General features: G+C 44.0%; 1 protein-coding gene across 3 annotated transcripts in view; it reads left to right on the plus strand.

Annotated features, from left to right (window-relative positions):
* Positions 1 to 15,324, plus strand: part of prkcz (protein kinase C, zeta) — a 744,042-nt gene that overhangs the window by 723,866 nt on the left and 4,852 nt on the right. The window lies entirely within an intron of this gene.

The raw sequence follows: 15,324 nt of genomic DNA on the forward strand, positions 1-15,324 counted from the left end.
TCACATTGAGGATACCGTCCATCGTGTTGTGTGGCACTATCACCGTGCTAAATGAGATAGATTTCGAACAGATATAGCAATGCAAAACTGGGCATCCATGAGGCGCTGTGGGCCATCAGCAGCAGCAGAATTGTACTCAACCACAATCTGTAACCTCATGGCCCAGCATATCCCCCACTCTACCATTACCATCAAGCCAGGAGACCAACCCTGCTTCAATGAAGAGTGCAGGAGGGCATGCCAGAAGCAACACCAGGCATAGCTCAAAATGAGGTATCAACCTGGTGAAGCTACAACACAGGACTACTTGCATGCCAAACTGCATAAGCAGCATGCAATTGACAGAGCTAAACGATCCCATAACCAACGGATCCGATCTAAGCTCTACTGTCCTGCCACATCCAGTCGTGAATGGTAGTGGACATTTAAACAACTAACTGGATGAGGTGGCTCCACAAATATCCCCATCCTCGATGATGGGGGAGCCCATCACATCAGTGCTAAAGATAAGGCAGAAGCATTTGCAACAATCTTCAGCCAGAAGTGCCGAGTTGATGAGCCATCTCGGCCCCTTCCTGAAGTCCCCAGCATTACAGATGCCAGACTTCAGCCAATTCGATTCACTCCGCGTGATATCAAGAAACGACTGAAGGCACTGGATGCTGCAAAGGCTATGGGTCCTGACAATATTCCGGCAATAGTACTGAAGACCTGTGCTCCAGAACTTGCTGCACCCCTAGCCAAGCTGTTCCAGTATAGCTACAACACTGACATCTACCCGGCAATGTGGAAAATTGCCCAGGTATGTCCTGTACACAAAAAGCAGGACAAGTCCAACCCGGCCAATTACTGCCCCATCAGTCTACTCTCAATCATCAGTAAAGTGATGGAAGGTGTCATCAACAGTGCCATCAAGCAGCACTTGCTTCGCAATAACCTGCTCAATGATGCTCAGTTTGGGTTCCGCCAAGGCCACTCAGCTCCTGACCTCATTACAGCCTTGGTTCAAACGTGGACAAAAGAACTGAACTCAAGAGGTGAGGTTAGAGTGACTGCCCTTGTCATCAAGGCAGCATTTGACCAAGTATGGCATGAAGGAGCCCTAGCAAAACTGAAGTCAGTGGGAATCGGGGAAAACTCTGCTGGTTGGAGTCATACCTAGCGCAAAGGAAGAAGGCTGTGGTTGTTGGAGGTCAGTCATCTGAGCTCCAGGACATCACTGCAGGAGTTCCTCAGAGTAGTGTCCTGGGCCCAACCATCTTCAGCTGCTTCATCAATGACCTTCCTTCAATCATAAGGTCAGAAGTGGGGATGCTTGCTGATGATTGCACAATGTTCAGCACCATTCGCGACAACTCATATACTGAAGCAGTCCGTGTAGAATGCAGCAAGACCTGGACAATATCCAGGCTTGGGCAGATAAGTGGCAAGTAACATTTGCGCCACACAAGTGTCAGGCAATGCCCATCTCCAACAAGACAGAATCTAACCATCTCCCCTTGACATTCAATGGCATTCCCATCGCTGAATCCCCCACTAGCAACATCCTGGAGTAGCCATATAAATACCATGGCTTCAAGAGCAGGTCAGAGGCTAGGAATCCTGTGGCGAGGAACTCACCTCCTGACTCCCCAAAGCCTGTCCACCATCTACAAGGCACAAGTCAGGAGTGTGATGGAATACTCTCCACTTGCCTGGATGGGTGGAGCTCCAACAACACTCAAGAAGCTCGACACCATCTAGGACAAAGCAGCCCGCTTGTACAAACATGTACAAACATTCACTGCCTCCACCACCGACGCACAGTGGCAGCAGTGTGTACCATCTACAAGATGCACTGCAGCAACGCACCAAGGCTGCTTAGACAGCACCTTCCAAACCCGCGACCTCTACCACCTCGAAGGACAAGAGCAGCAGATGCATGGGAACATCACCAGCTGCAAGTTCCCGTCCAAATCACACACCATCCTGACTTGGAACTATATTGCCGTTCCTTCACTGTCGCTAGGTCAAAATCCTGGAGCTCCCTTTCTAAGAGCACTGTAGGTGTACCTACCTCACATTGACTGCAGCGGTTCAAGAAGGCAGCTCACCACCACCTTCTTTGGGGCAATTAGGGAAGGGCAATAAATGCTGGCATAGCCAGTGATGTCCACATCCCATGAATGAATTTTTTTAAAAAGCCATAAAACATTATGGGGTCTGGATTCAATGTTCAGGACTCCCAGGGCAACTCTCTCCCGACTATATATGATTGTGCCACCACCTCTTGTGCGTCTGTCCTGCCGGTGGGACAGGACATACCTAGGGATGGTGATGGTGGTGTCTGGGACTTTGAAAGGTATGATTCCGTGAATATAACTATGTCAGGCTGTTGCTTGACCCGTCTGTGGGACAGCTCTTCCAATTTTGGCACAAGCCCCCAGATGTTAGTAAGGAAGACTTTGCAGGGTCAACAGGGCTGGGTTTGCCGTTGTCATTTCCGGTGCCTCGGTCGTCTGGTTTCATTCCTTTTCTTAGGCTTTGTCGCGGTTTGATATAACTGAGTGGTACTTAAGAGTCAACCACATTGCTGTGGGTCTGGAGTTACATGTCGGCCAGACCAGGTAAGGACAGCAGATTTCCTTCCCTAAAGGACATTAGTGAACCAGATGGATTTTTACAACAATCGACAATAGTTTCATGGTCACCGTTAGACTAGTTTTTAATTCCAGATTTATTAATTGAATTCAAATTTTACCATCTGCCGTGGTGGGATTCGAACCCATATCCCAAGAGCATTAGCCTGGGACTCTGGGTTACTAGTCTAGTGACAGTACCACTATGCTACTGCCTCCCTGATTATGTTGTTATTCATAAAAATACTATTCATATTATGTATTTGACTTTTATGCAGTTTAAAATTTAGTTTTTTATTTGTCCAGTCAACATGAATAGTAGAAACTACATTGAGCAGATTCAAGTTGCACAGAATCTCTCAAACTATAAGGATCTGTTACATAGCTGTTTTTAATATTTAGGATGCAATTTGTTCCAGTTTGTATCCTACAAGACTGTTCCTCCTCTTCTTCATGCATGAGTACAGCCTAAATTCAGGCTTGAACAAATTTCACTTTGGATAATATCCTTTGATTTCTACAAAAGCAAAATATTGCAGGTACTGGAAAAGCTGAAATAAAAACAGAAAATGCTGTAAACACTCCACAGGTCAGGCAGGAGTAAGACACAAAGTTAATGTTTCAGGTCGATGATCTTTCATCAGATCCAGAAAACCTTAGAGATGGGAACAGCTTTTCAGTAAGTACAGAGGTAGACAAAGAGGGAGGGTGGAAAGAGCAAAATTTAAGGTCTGTGATAGAGTGGAAGGCAGAAGAGGTTATATGACACAAGAGATGATGGTGCAAGGCAACTGGAAGTGGAAATAGGACAAATAAAGTAACAATAGATGGTTGTAGAGGAGATTTAAATGGAAATAGCAGAATCATCACCAACAGGAAAAAATGGGGGCAGACATTATGATCTGAAATTGTTGAACACAATGTTGAATCTGGAAGGCTGTAAAGTGCCTCATCGAAAGATGAGGTGCTGTTCTTTGAGCTTACATTGAGCTTCATTGGAACAGCGCAAGAGGGCAAGGAGTGGGGCAGAGAATTAAAATGGTGGGCAACCAGAAGCTCAGATCACACTTGCGACTGAACGGAGGTGTTCCACAAAACGGTCACCCAATCTGTGTTTGGTCTCCCCAGTATAGAGGAGACCGCATTGTGAGTGGCAAATACAGTATACTAAATTGAAAGAAGTACAAGTAAATCGCTGCTTCACCTGGAAGGAGTGTTTGAGGCCCCGGACAATGGGAAGGAAAGAGGTAAAAAGAGATGGTGTTGCATCTCCTGCACTGCACGGGAAGGTGCCATGGGACGAGGAAGTGGAGTGGAACAGGGTGTCGTGGAAGGAATATGTTTAATGGTAGCATCACACTGGAGGTGGTAGAAATGGCATAGGATGATCCAATCAATGTATAGGATGGTGGGGTGGATGGTGAGGACAAGGGAAACATTATTGTGGTTCTGGGAGAGAGGGGAAGGGGTGAGAGCAGAACTGTTGGAAATGAAATGGACACGGTTGAGCACCCTGCTCAGTGACGCACAGTTTGGTTTCCGCCAGGGCCATTCAGCTTCTCACCTCATTACAGACTTGGTTCAAACATGGACAGAAGAGCTGAACTCAAGAGGTGAGGTGAGAGTGACTGCCGTTCACATCAAGGCAGCATTTGACCGAGTATGGCATCAAGGAGCCCTAGCAAAACTGAAGTCAATGGGAATCGGGGAAAACTCTCCGCTGGTTGGAGTCATACCTAGCACAAAGGAAGATGGTTGTGGTTGTTGGAGGTCAACCATCTTCAGCTGCTTCATTAATGACCTTCCTTCAATCATAAGGCCAGAAGTGGGGATGTTCGCTGATGATTGCACAATGTTTAGCACCATTTGTGACTCCTCAGACACTGAGGCAGTCCGTGTACAAATGCAGCAAGACCTGGACAATATCCAGGCTTGGACTGATAAGTAGCAAATAACATTCACGCCACACAAGTGCCAGGCAATGACCTTCTCCAACAAGAGAGAATCTAACCATCTCCCCTTGACATTCAATGGCATTACCATTGCTGAATTCCTCCACTATCAACATCCTAGAGGTTACTATTGACCAGAAACTGAACTGGAGTAGCCATATAAAAACTGTGGCTACAAGAGCAGGTCAGAGGCTAGGAATTCTGTGGCAAATAACTCACCTCCTGACTCCCCAAAGCTTGTCCACAACCTACAAGGCACAAGTCAGGAGTGTGATGGAATACTGTCCACTTGCCTGGATGGGTGCAGCTCCAACAACACTCAAGAAGCTCGACGCCATCCAGGACAAAGCAGCCAGCTTGATTGGCACCCCATCCACAAACAGTCACTCTCGCCACCACCGATGCACAGTGGCAGCAGTATGTATCATCTACAAGATGCACTGCAGCAATGCACCAAGGCTCCTTAGACAGCACCTTCCAAACCCGCGACCTCTACCATCTTGAAGGATAAGGGCAGCAAATGCATGGGAACACCACCAACTGCAAGTTCCCTTCCAAGTCACACACATCCTGACTTGGAACGATGTCACCATTCCTTCACTGTCGCTGAGTCAAAATCCTGGAACTCCCTTCCTAACAGCACTGAGTGTACCTACCTCCCATGGACTGCAGCGGTTCAAGAAGGCAGCCCACCACCACCACCTTCTCGAGGGCAATTAGGGATGGGCAGTAAATGCTGGCCTAGACACTGACGCCCACATCCCATGAATGAATATTAAAAAAAACCCTGTCAACTATGGTGGAGGGGAGTCCTCAGTTGGGTTAAAGGACTTATCGGAAGTACTGGTATAGAAGGTGGCATCATCTGAATAGATGCAACTGAGACAGAGAAACTGGGAGAAAAGAAGAGTCCCAGTGTGTTTAAAGGATGCCTTAAACATTCTTTCTGAATTAGTGCAATACTTTGAAATAAAACAGATTAAAGTTCTTTACTTGTTCTTGGGATTTGAGCCACAATGGCAAGACAGTATTTTTTACCGATCCCTACTTACCCTTGAGAGCATTAAGAGTGAACTATATGTGTGGGACTGGAGTCACTTGTAAAGTTGACAGAATAGGGGTGGCATGTTCCCTTTCCTGACGGACATTAGTAAACTAGTCTTTATGACAAATTGGCAGTACTCTTGTCATTTTCTGGTGCAAATTACCAGATTTATTGATTTCGGTCAGGACTGTCAGTGGTGGAATATGACTGTTGTTACTTGTCCAGTACATAACAACTACTTGCATTTGCATAGCACAGCTCATGTGCAAGAAGAATCTCAAAGCACATTGTCTTAATGAGGAAGAGATGTCAGCCATGGTTCAGTGATAGCAGTCTTGTCTCTGAATTAAAGGTTGTGTATTTAAGTCTCACGCCAGAGGCCTGAGCACAAAATCTAGACTGACAAGTAGTGCAATCTTTTGAATGAAATGTCGCACAGCACTATTTCAAGGAGTAATAAAGTTCAGTTGGATGCAGAGCAGAAAGAAGACCTGGGTTTTGAACTGAAGGTGAGTGGCAGTTGTGAAAGACCATGGTAGCTATTGTAGAAGGCCCCAATTTTGGACACATGAAAGTTAACATACGAACAGACGAATTAGGAGCAGGAGTAGGCCACTCGACCCTTCGAGCCTGCCGCCATTCAATAAGTTCATGGCTGAACTGAGTACTCCACATTTCCACCTACTCCCGATAACCTTCCACCCCCTTGCTTATCAAGAATCTATCTACCTCTGCCTTAAAAATATTCAAAACTCTGCTTCCACTGCCTTTTGAGGAAGAGAATTTCAAAGATTCACAACCCTCTGAGAGAAAAAATTTCTCCTCATCTCTGTCTTAAATGGGCGACCCCTTATTTTCAAACAGTGACCCCTAGTTCTAGATTCTCCCACAAGGGGAAACATCCTTTCCAAATCCACCCTGTCAAGACCCCTCAGGATCTTGTATATTTCAATCAAGTCGCCTCTTACTCTTCTAAACTCCAGCAGATACAAGCCTAGCCTGTCCAATCTTTCCTCGTAAGACAGCCCGCCCATTCCAGGTATTAGTCTAGTAAACCACCTCTGCACTGCCTCCAATGCATTTACATCCTTAAATAAGGCGACCAATACTGTACACAATACTCCAGATGTGGTCTCACCAATGCCCTGTATAGCTGAAGCATAACCTCCCTACTTTTGTATTCAGTTCCGCTCACGATAAACAATAACATTCTATTAGCTTTCATAATTACGTGCTTACCTGCATACTAACCTTTTGTGATTCGTGTACTAGGACACCCGGATCCCTTTGCATCTAAGAGCTCTGCAATCTGTCACCATTTAGATAATATGCTTTTTTATTCTTCCTGCCAAAGTGGACAATTTCACACTTTCCCACATTAAATTCCATTTGCCAGGATTTTGCCCACTCACTTAACTTTTCTATATCCCTATGTGCTCTTCACAACTTACCTTTTTTTTAATTCATTTAGGGATGTGGGCGTTGCTGGCTAGGCCAGCATTTATTGCCCATCCCTAATTGCCCTTGAGAAGGTGGTGGTGAGCTGCCTTCTTGAACCGCTGCAGTCCATTTGGGGTAGGTATACCCACAGTGCTGTTAGGAAGGGAGTTCCAGGATTTTGACCCAGCGACAGTGAAGGAATGGTGATATCGTTCCAAGTCAGGATGTGTGTGACTTGGAGGGGAACTTGCAGGTGGTGGTGTTCCCAAGCATTTGCTGCCCTTGCCCTTCTAGTTGTTAGAGGTCGTGGGTTTGGAAGGTGCTGTCTCAGGAGCCTTGGTGCATTGCTGCAGTGCATCTTGTAGATGGTACACACTGCTGCCACTGTGCATCGGTGGTTGAGGGAGTGAATGTTTGTAGATGGGGTGCCAATCAAGCTGGCTGCTTTGTCCTGGATGGCGTCGAGCTTCTTGAGTGTTGTTGGAGCTGCACCCATCCAGGCAAGTGGAGAGTATTCCATCACACTCCTGACTTGTGCCTTGTAGATGGCGGACAGGCTTTGGGGAGTCAGGGGGTGAGTTACTCGCCTCAGGATTCCTAGCCTCTGACCTGCTCTTGTAGTCACGGTATTTATATGGCTTCTCCAGTTCAGTTTCTGGTCAATGGTAGCCCCTAGGATGTTGATAGTGGGGGATTCAGTGATGGTAATGCCATTGAATGTTAAGGAGAGATGGTTAGACTCTCTCTTGTTGGAGATGGTCATTGCCTGGCACTTGTGTGGCGCGAATGTTACTTGCCACTTATCAGCCCAAGCCTGGATATTGTCCAGGTCTTGTTGCATTTCTGCACGGACTGCTTCAGTATCTGAGGAGTCATGAATGGTGCTGAAGATTGTGCAATCATCAGCGAACATCCCCACTTCTGACCTTATGATTGAAGGTAGGTCATTGATGAAGCAGCTGAAGATGGTTGGGCCTAGGACACTACCCTGAGGAACTCCTGCAGTGATGCCCTGGAACTCAGATGATTGACCTCCAACAACCACAACCATCTTCCTTTGCGCTAGGTATGACTCCAGCCAGTGGAGGGTTTTCCCCGATTCCCATTGACCTCAGTTTTGCTAGGGCTCCTTGATGCCATACCTATCTTTGTGTCATCAGCAAATTTAGCAACCATACCTTCGGTCCCTTCATCCAAGTCATTTATATAAATTGTAAAATGTTGAGGCCCCAGTACAGATCCCTGTGGCACACCACTCATTTCATCTTGCCAACCAGAAAATGACTCATTTATGCCTACTCTCTGTTTCCTGTTAGCTAGCTAATCTTCTATCTATGCCAACCAGCAGGTCTGGCAGCATCTGTGGAAAGAGAAGCAGAGTTAACGTTTCGGGTCAGTGACCCTTCTTCGGAACTAGCAAATATTAGAAATGTCAAAGGTTATAAGCAAGTGTGGTTTTTTTTCATGTTTGTACTTCCTGCTGTTCAATCTTCAGTCCATTAACACCCTATCTGTACTAATGCTTTATCTTTCAACACACCATTAACATATTGTTTGCCTTTGCTCCATGACCTTTTGGTCAGCTATGTGGCCTTGTCCAATCTACACCTTCTCCTTTGTTATCTCTTGCCCCACCCCCGCCTCACTTGCTTATAACCTTTGACATTTCTAATACTTGCTAGTTCCAAAGAAGGGTCATTGACCCGAAACGTTAACTCTGCTTCTCTTTCCACAGATGCTGCCAGACCTGCTGAGTGGTTCCAGCATTTCTTGTTTTTATTTCAGATTTGCAGCATCCACAGTATTTTGCTTTTATTCTATCCATGCCAATATGTAACCCCCTACGCCATGAGCTTTTATTTTCTGCAATAACCTTTGATGTGGCACCTTATCAAATGGCCTTTTGGAAATCTAAGTACAATACCTCCACTGGTTCCCCTTTATCCACAGCACATGTAACTCCCTCAGAACTCCAATAAATGGTTAAACATGATTTCCCTTTCACAAAACCATGTTGACTCTGCCTGATTACCTTAAACTTTTCTAAATGCCCTGCTATAATGTCTTTTATAATAGCTTCTAACATTTTCCCTAAGACAGATGTTAAGCTAACTGGCCTGTAGTTTCCTGCTTTCTGTCTCCCTCCCTTCTCACTTTGAATCCAAAGTAGGGGTGGAGGTTTTGAGGGAGATCTCAGGAAGTGATTTGTGGTGAAAAGTTTGGAGTTGTTTCTGAGAGCACCTGTGGAATTATACAGCAAACAGAAAAGGAGCAGTGAAGAGAAACATTGAGAGAACAGTAGTTTACTTTTATAACATTCGTATATTTTGGGCACTGTAGAAACTGATGTTATTTCTACACTAGTAACATCACAACTAATCAGTGATTCAATCAGGGTTTGTTTACTATGAAATTCCCAGTTTTCTTTTGCTCTTAATCCTGACAAATACCACAATCCTGCATTTACTAATAAATGGAGCTCATTTCCAAGTTAAATATTTTACTACACAGAGTTACTGAAGGAATGTCCTCATTGTAGGTTTTTGTTTCCACCTCTGAGTTTAATCCCCAACTCACATGGAACAAGTTACATGGTTCACATCACTTATGGAAATAAAAAGCATAGTGCAGACATTTATTAAATATCCTCCACTAATACAGAAATATTACTGTACAGTAATATCTGACAGTTCTGCCTTAATGGTTACTATAGAGTTAGCTAAGGTTGGGAGGTTTGGAACCCTCATCAAAATATAACCCATCAGTTTGGTAATCTCAAAAATTGTCAATAAGGTGCATGCTAATTCCTGTGTTTCCATGAGTGAAATATTTTTAAATCACTGACACATGAAGAAGGCAACCAGCTCAAGGAATACAATCATTTTAAGTCGCTTTTACAGTGGCTCTAATTTAAATAGGATTTCAGGAGACAAATGTCCATGAACCGACTGAGTTTACTGAAAATGCGGCTTCCATATCCCTACAGCAGAATTGTGGCCCCAATTTTTTTACAGATCTACAATTCTGCCGATGGGATAGGGAATGGGTTTAATCGTGTGATTATGCCGACTCCAAACTAAATGAATGCCAATGTAAACATGGGTTTCAGTGTTATGCTGAGAGCAGGAAAGAATGGGAGGGTATACTTTAAATAATTAATCTGATAACAGATTCAAGAAAGATTACACAACTCTGTTTGCACCACAAAGTACATCAAATATAAGCTGGATCATAAATTTTATATTTGGGCTGTTCTTTCTCCCCTCCTTTCCTCAACAGGTATGCAGAACTCCAGCAATCAGTTCTTGAATCTGATGAACCAGTTAGTGATGTGTGTACTTAGTGTTTCACAGTATATGTGAAGGGGAGGTGTACAACATTTTTATGAGATAAGAAACCATTTCTAAGACTGCCAGAAGTATCTTAGATTGCACATGAATGAAAAATAATTCCTCGTCATCCTCCCAATGCAGCTTGTGTTGCTTAAATATATATTCCTATGGTAAATATGTGACTTATCAAGTCTGCAGCTTACTGGTTACAGATGTATAGTACCAAATATCTTCAGGTCCGGCATCATTTTTGTTTATATTCAGATTTCACAGCATTGTACAATCTGCTTCTTTTATATGAAACACTGTGTAATGATGAGAAATTAGAAAATAGTTGAAAATAAAGTGCTGCTTTATGGGTGACTTACTTCCAACTATTATCCCATAAGATATCCTACATCCTTACTGTTGAAATTAAACTCTCTACATCATCTATTCTAACTCATTTTTTCCCAGATCTGTAATATAAATCACGCCTTTCATCTCTCAATTTCCTCACAATCATCCTGCGTTCAATGTTTTTTTAAACCAAAACTACATAATTTATCTAGTCTTTCAGCATTGGTTTGCTGTACCATGGGCCTTGAACCTTCACCTAGCCTTCTGAATAAAAAGTCCATATATTCTTCAGTAGAAGCTGTGCAATTTCTTCATAACAGTCAAATTTTAAAGGTTTTTAGTTTGGAAAGTACTTGAGTTGAAAGAAATGAACCTTGAAACATTGTATTATCTTACTTTCTAAGTGAATCTACGTAGCTGCTCTAACAAGAGGATACACTCTCGCATGAGTACCTCAAAGGTGGCTTTACAAGAAAATCATAATAGAACTTCAACAAAGAAAGCTGCATTAGATGTTCCAGGTCTCAGTGACATTTGTGTTAGTTGAGGACTAAATGGTCTTTGTGGCTTTGCTACAAAGTACTCACTCAAAAATAAATTGTGTACATATCTGATACCGAACAGACCTAGAGAAATGTACAGAACAATCAAAGCATGTTAGAGTACAAATTACAGTCTGCATTGTTCTTGTGCAGATGCTTAATGTGCTCCACATCCCCCTTATGCATTCTCTGCAGACACTAACCTGTTAGTTAATTCCTGAGGCAAAATAGCACAGAGAGGAATTTGGTAAATTAAATTAAGTGCTCAAACAAGAACAGCACCAATCATAATCTCACCCCTTTTGTATCTAGTATTCTTAGGACAAATAGTTACTTTGTTCTTGGTTTTGCCTTTTGAAATTTTTCTACAAAACTGAGAGAAATTTTTAACTTCAGGTGAGTGGGAGGGAGGCCTATGAGATAGTTAAAACATTGAATTGTCATGCTATCACCAAGGAATTGCAAGTTCCAGTCTCAAGTCTGTATATGAAAAGAAAGACTTGCATTTATATAGCACCTTTCATGACCACCGGACGTCTTAAAGCGCTTTACAGCCAATGAAGTACAGGAAACGCAGCAACCAATTGCACACAGCAAACTCCCATAAACAGCAATGTGATCACGATCAGATAATCTGTTTTTGTGATGTTGATTGAGAGATAAATATTAGCCAGGACACTGGAGATAACTCCCCTGCTCCTCTTCAAAATAGTAATGAGATCTTTTACATCCACCAGAGCAATCAGATGAGGCCTGGGTTTAACGTCTCATCTGAAAGATGGCATCTCTGACAGTGCAGCGCTCCCTCAGTACTGCACTGGAGTGTCAGCCTTGATTTTTGTGCTCAAGACCTGGAGTGGGACTTGACTCAGAAGGTGAGAGTGCTGCCAACTGAACCATAGCTGACACTCTCATTATTCTCAAACTATGAGAATTACAGTATCATTAGCACATCAGATTCTTAGCTAAGTCCTGAGTTGGAATCTCATTTTTACCTGAAAAGATGCAAAAGGAATCAGAACTGAGGATAGGCGACAGATCGGTAATACTTTGAATGATTACTTCCTCCAAGTAGTCACAAGGGAAGATGTGAGTAATGTTCCCTTCTTCAAACAGAGGGAACCGATTGCTTCAATATAAATAAGATGGAATCTTTAGGCTCAAAAGACGAACAAGCAACCTGGACTAGATGGTATTCCAAAGCGCTGAGGGAAACTAGGGAGATTTGTGTGGAAATGAAGACCATTATCAGGAAGTCACTGGCTTGATGGGGAGAGGAAGGAAGCAAGGGAGGAGACGATGCCAGTAGATTAGAAGCAGGGCATTGTGGTGCCCAGATTCAAAAAGGGGATAAAATGAGCACAGGTAATACAGACTCATTAATTTTGCCCCTATTCTGTCTAAATTAATGGACTTGATTATCAGGATAAATTTGAGGTGTATTTGTATGTTAGCTTAGTAGACAGTAGTCAACATGGAAAGATCATTCATGACCACCATCTCGATTTTATTGAGGAAATAACATTCCAAGCTGAGTGTGGCTTAGTGCATCTAGAATTCCAAAAGACATTTGACAAGTGCCATGTAAGAAAATTAGTCAACCTCGAATCTATGAGGATTCAGGTAAACTCTGGGAATGGAAAATAATCTGTAGAGAGTAACAGCTACTGATTGGAGGAGTTATGTTAAGATTAGCCAAGTAGAGTTGGGATGTCCCAGAGCTTTGAGTTGAGTGCGCTACTGTTTCGCAAATGATCCGGACTCAGAAACTGAAAGCTAAGTTGTCCAATTTGACAGGTAACAAATTGGGAAAGGTAGTGGAATTGGAGGAAGCAGCTCAGAAACTAGAAAGTGAATTGGACAAAATAGAAATGTGGATAGATCAATGGCAGATGAAATTTAATAGATGTGCAAAACACACTATGTAGCATGGAAAAATAAGCAACTGCATGGTGTTGAAATAGCTAAGATAAAATGGAGAGACACCACTAAATCTAAAATGGACTCGATTCTCAACATGTCACTTAAATTTTGCTTAATATTGGACAAAAGATTCTGTTTTCCCCATACCCTGTAATTTTACCCCCTGAAGGCTCCAAATTTTATTCAGAACAGTTCCACAGTCACCCTCTGGTATCTCACTTGCATGTGTGAGCCTAGACAATCAGTCCTTTGACATCACAGCTGAGCCCAATTCTATCCATGTCTATCTCAATTCACAGCAGTAATCAACAAAGCAAACAGAAAGAAACTACATGGGCAAAGCAGTGGAATACAAGTAAGAGGACACAGTGATTAAACTGTACAATGCTCTGGTCAGACTGCAGCTCGTACTGTGTCCAGTTCTGGTCACTGAAATAGAGGGCAGACATTGAAGCACCAGAAGCAATGCAGCTGATCCCTAGCATCTGAGGTCTACATTATGAACTAAGACTGGAGAAACTTGGGTTCTTCAGCCTGGATAGGAGGTGCTGAGAGATGATCTTAAAGAGGTATATGTGTTCATAAATAATATAGAAAAGGTAAATCTGGAATAAAACTTAAGAGTAGGACACATGTTCAAACCAGCAACTCTAAAGCTAATATCAGGAAGTTTTTCTTTACCCACTGTATGAATAATACTTCCCCTGGTTGGAGTGGTTACAGCTAGGACCCTGGTGGGGAATTTTACTTTGGGTGGGAGGCCCCGCCCAGTGGCCAAAAATTCAGGGGTGAGTCCGTTCCTACTGGGCCTGGGGAATCGTGCCAGGATTTTATGCTCCCCAGGCCCTTAATTGGTCTCGGGACTTCTGCTATCTGAGGCAGGATGCCCGCCTAATGGAGCTGCTGGCCAATCAGTGGGCTGGCAGCTCTCAGTCCCAGCAGTGCCACCGGGAGCGGTGGCCACTGCTGGGACTGCAGCCAACAACAGAAGGATCGTGGATGCCAGCCTTGAAAAAAGGCAAGTCTCTGTGTCCTCGCCGGGGGCAACTGGTCGGGCCCCGGCGAGACAAGTAGGGTATTTTGTGGGGGGGGGGGGGGGGTGGCATTTGGGCTGTGGGGGGACCTCTGTGGGGCACAGGGTGCCCAATCAGGAGGACCCCCCCCCAGTCCACAAGGAGGCCACCAGGTTATAGTTGGTGGCCACCTGGACGGCCTGAGCTACCCGCCCACCGATGGTGGGAGGAGGCCTTTAATTGGCCACTTAAGGGCCTTGATTAACCTGTGGCGGGCGGGCCATTTCTCGCCGCCGCGCTTCATAAAATTGCAGTGGAGGCGGGAAGCCGTCGGGCCCCCCATCTCCCCCCCCCCCACTCCTGTGGGGTGCGCATAAAATTCCAGCCCCTGAATGCATTTGACACAATTGGCTGCTGCATTGGGGGACAGCAGGTTGCTTCTGGATTGGTGAACTAATATGGGGCAAATGATCTTCCTTATCTATAGTTATCTTGTGATTTTGTAAAGTGGATATTCTCAAACAGATACATATTCATTCAGACTTTGCTGGGATAGACTTATGCTCCATACTGCCCAGAAAATCCCAATTTCAGACCATAATTTGTGCTGAGAGTTGATTGTCAGTCAGGGTGCTGTACAGTTGCCCTCAGTGCCCCTAGGGTAAGGATGGGAGAAAACAATTAACTATCTCTGATCACTCGACAGTATCTCCTGTTGCAAAATGCTCAAAAATAGAATTGGGCTCAGCTGTGATGTCTTGCATGGTCAAAAGACTGATTATCAAGGCTTACACATGCAGAACAGGCACTTGAGCGAGATACAGAGGCTGACTGGAAGAGTTTTGAGTAAAATTGGATGTGTATGGAGAAACAGAATCTTTTGTCCAATATTAAGCAAAATTTAGTTTGTATATACAAGAGAAAAAGATAATCCTGGTATGTAATTGCTAATCAGTTGTATGTGAGGTAATAGACTCGTTTGAATGGTGGTCAGTCCTGTGAATTGCCCAGGAAGTGAACTTCATTCCCCAAAGCAGACTGGAAGGAGGTGTTTCAACACAGACAGTGCTGAACCTCAACCTAAGTTTGTTCCAAGATCATATTGAACCCACCATTGTGT

The sequence above is a fragment of the Heterodontus francisci genome, chromosome 37 (assembly GCF_036365525.1).
Source record: "Heterodontus francisci isolate sHetFra1 chromosome 37, sHetFra1.hap1, whole genome shotgun sequence".
In the NCBI taxonomy this organism is placed as follows: Eukaryota; Metazoa; Chordata; class Chondrichthyes; order Heterodontiformes; family Heterodontidae; genus Heterodontus; species Heterodontus francisci.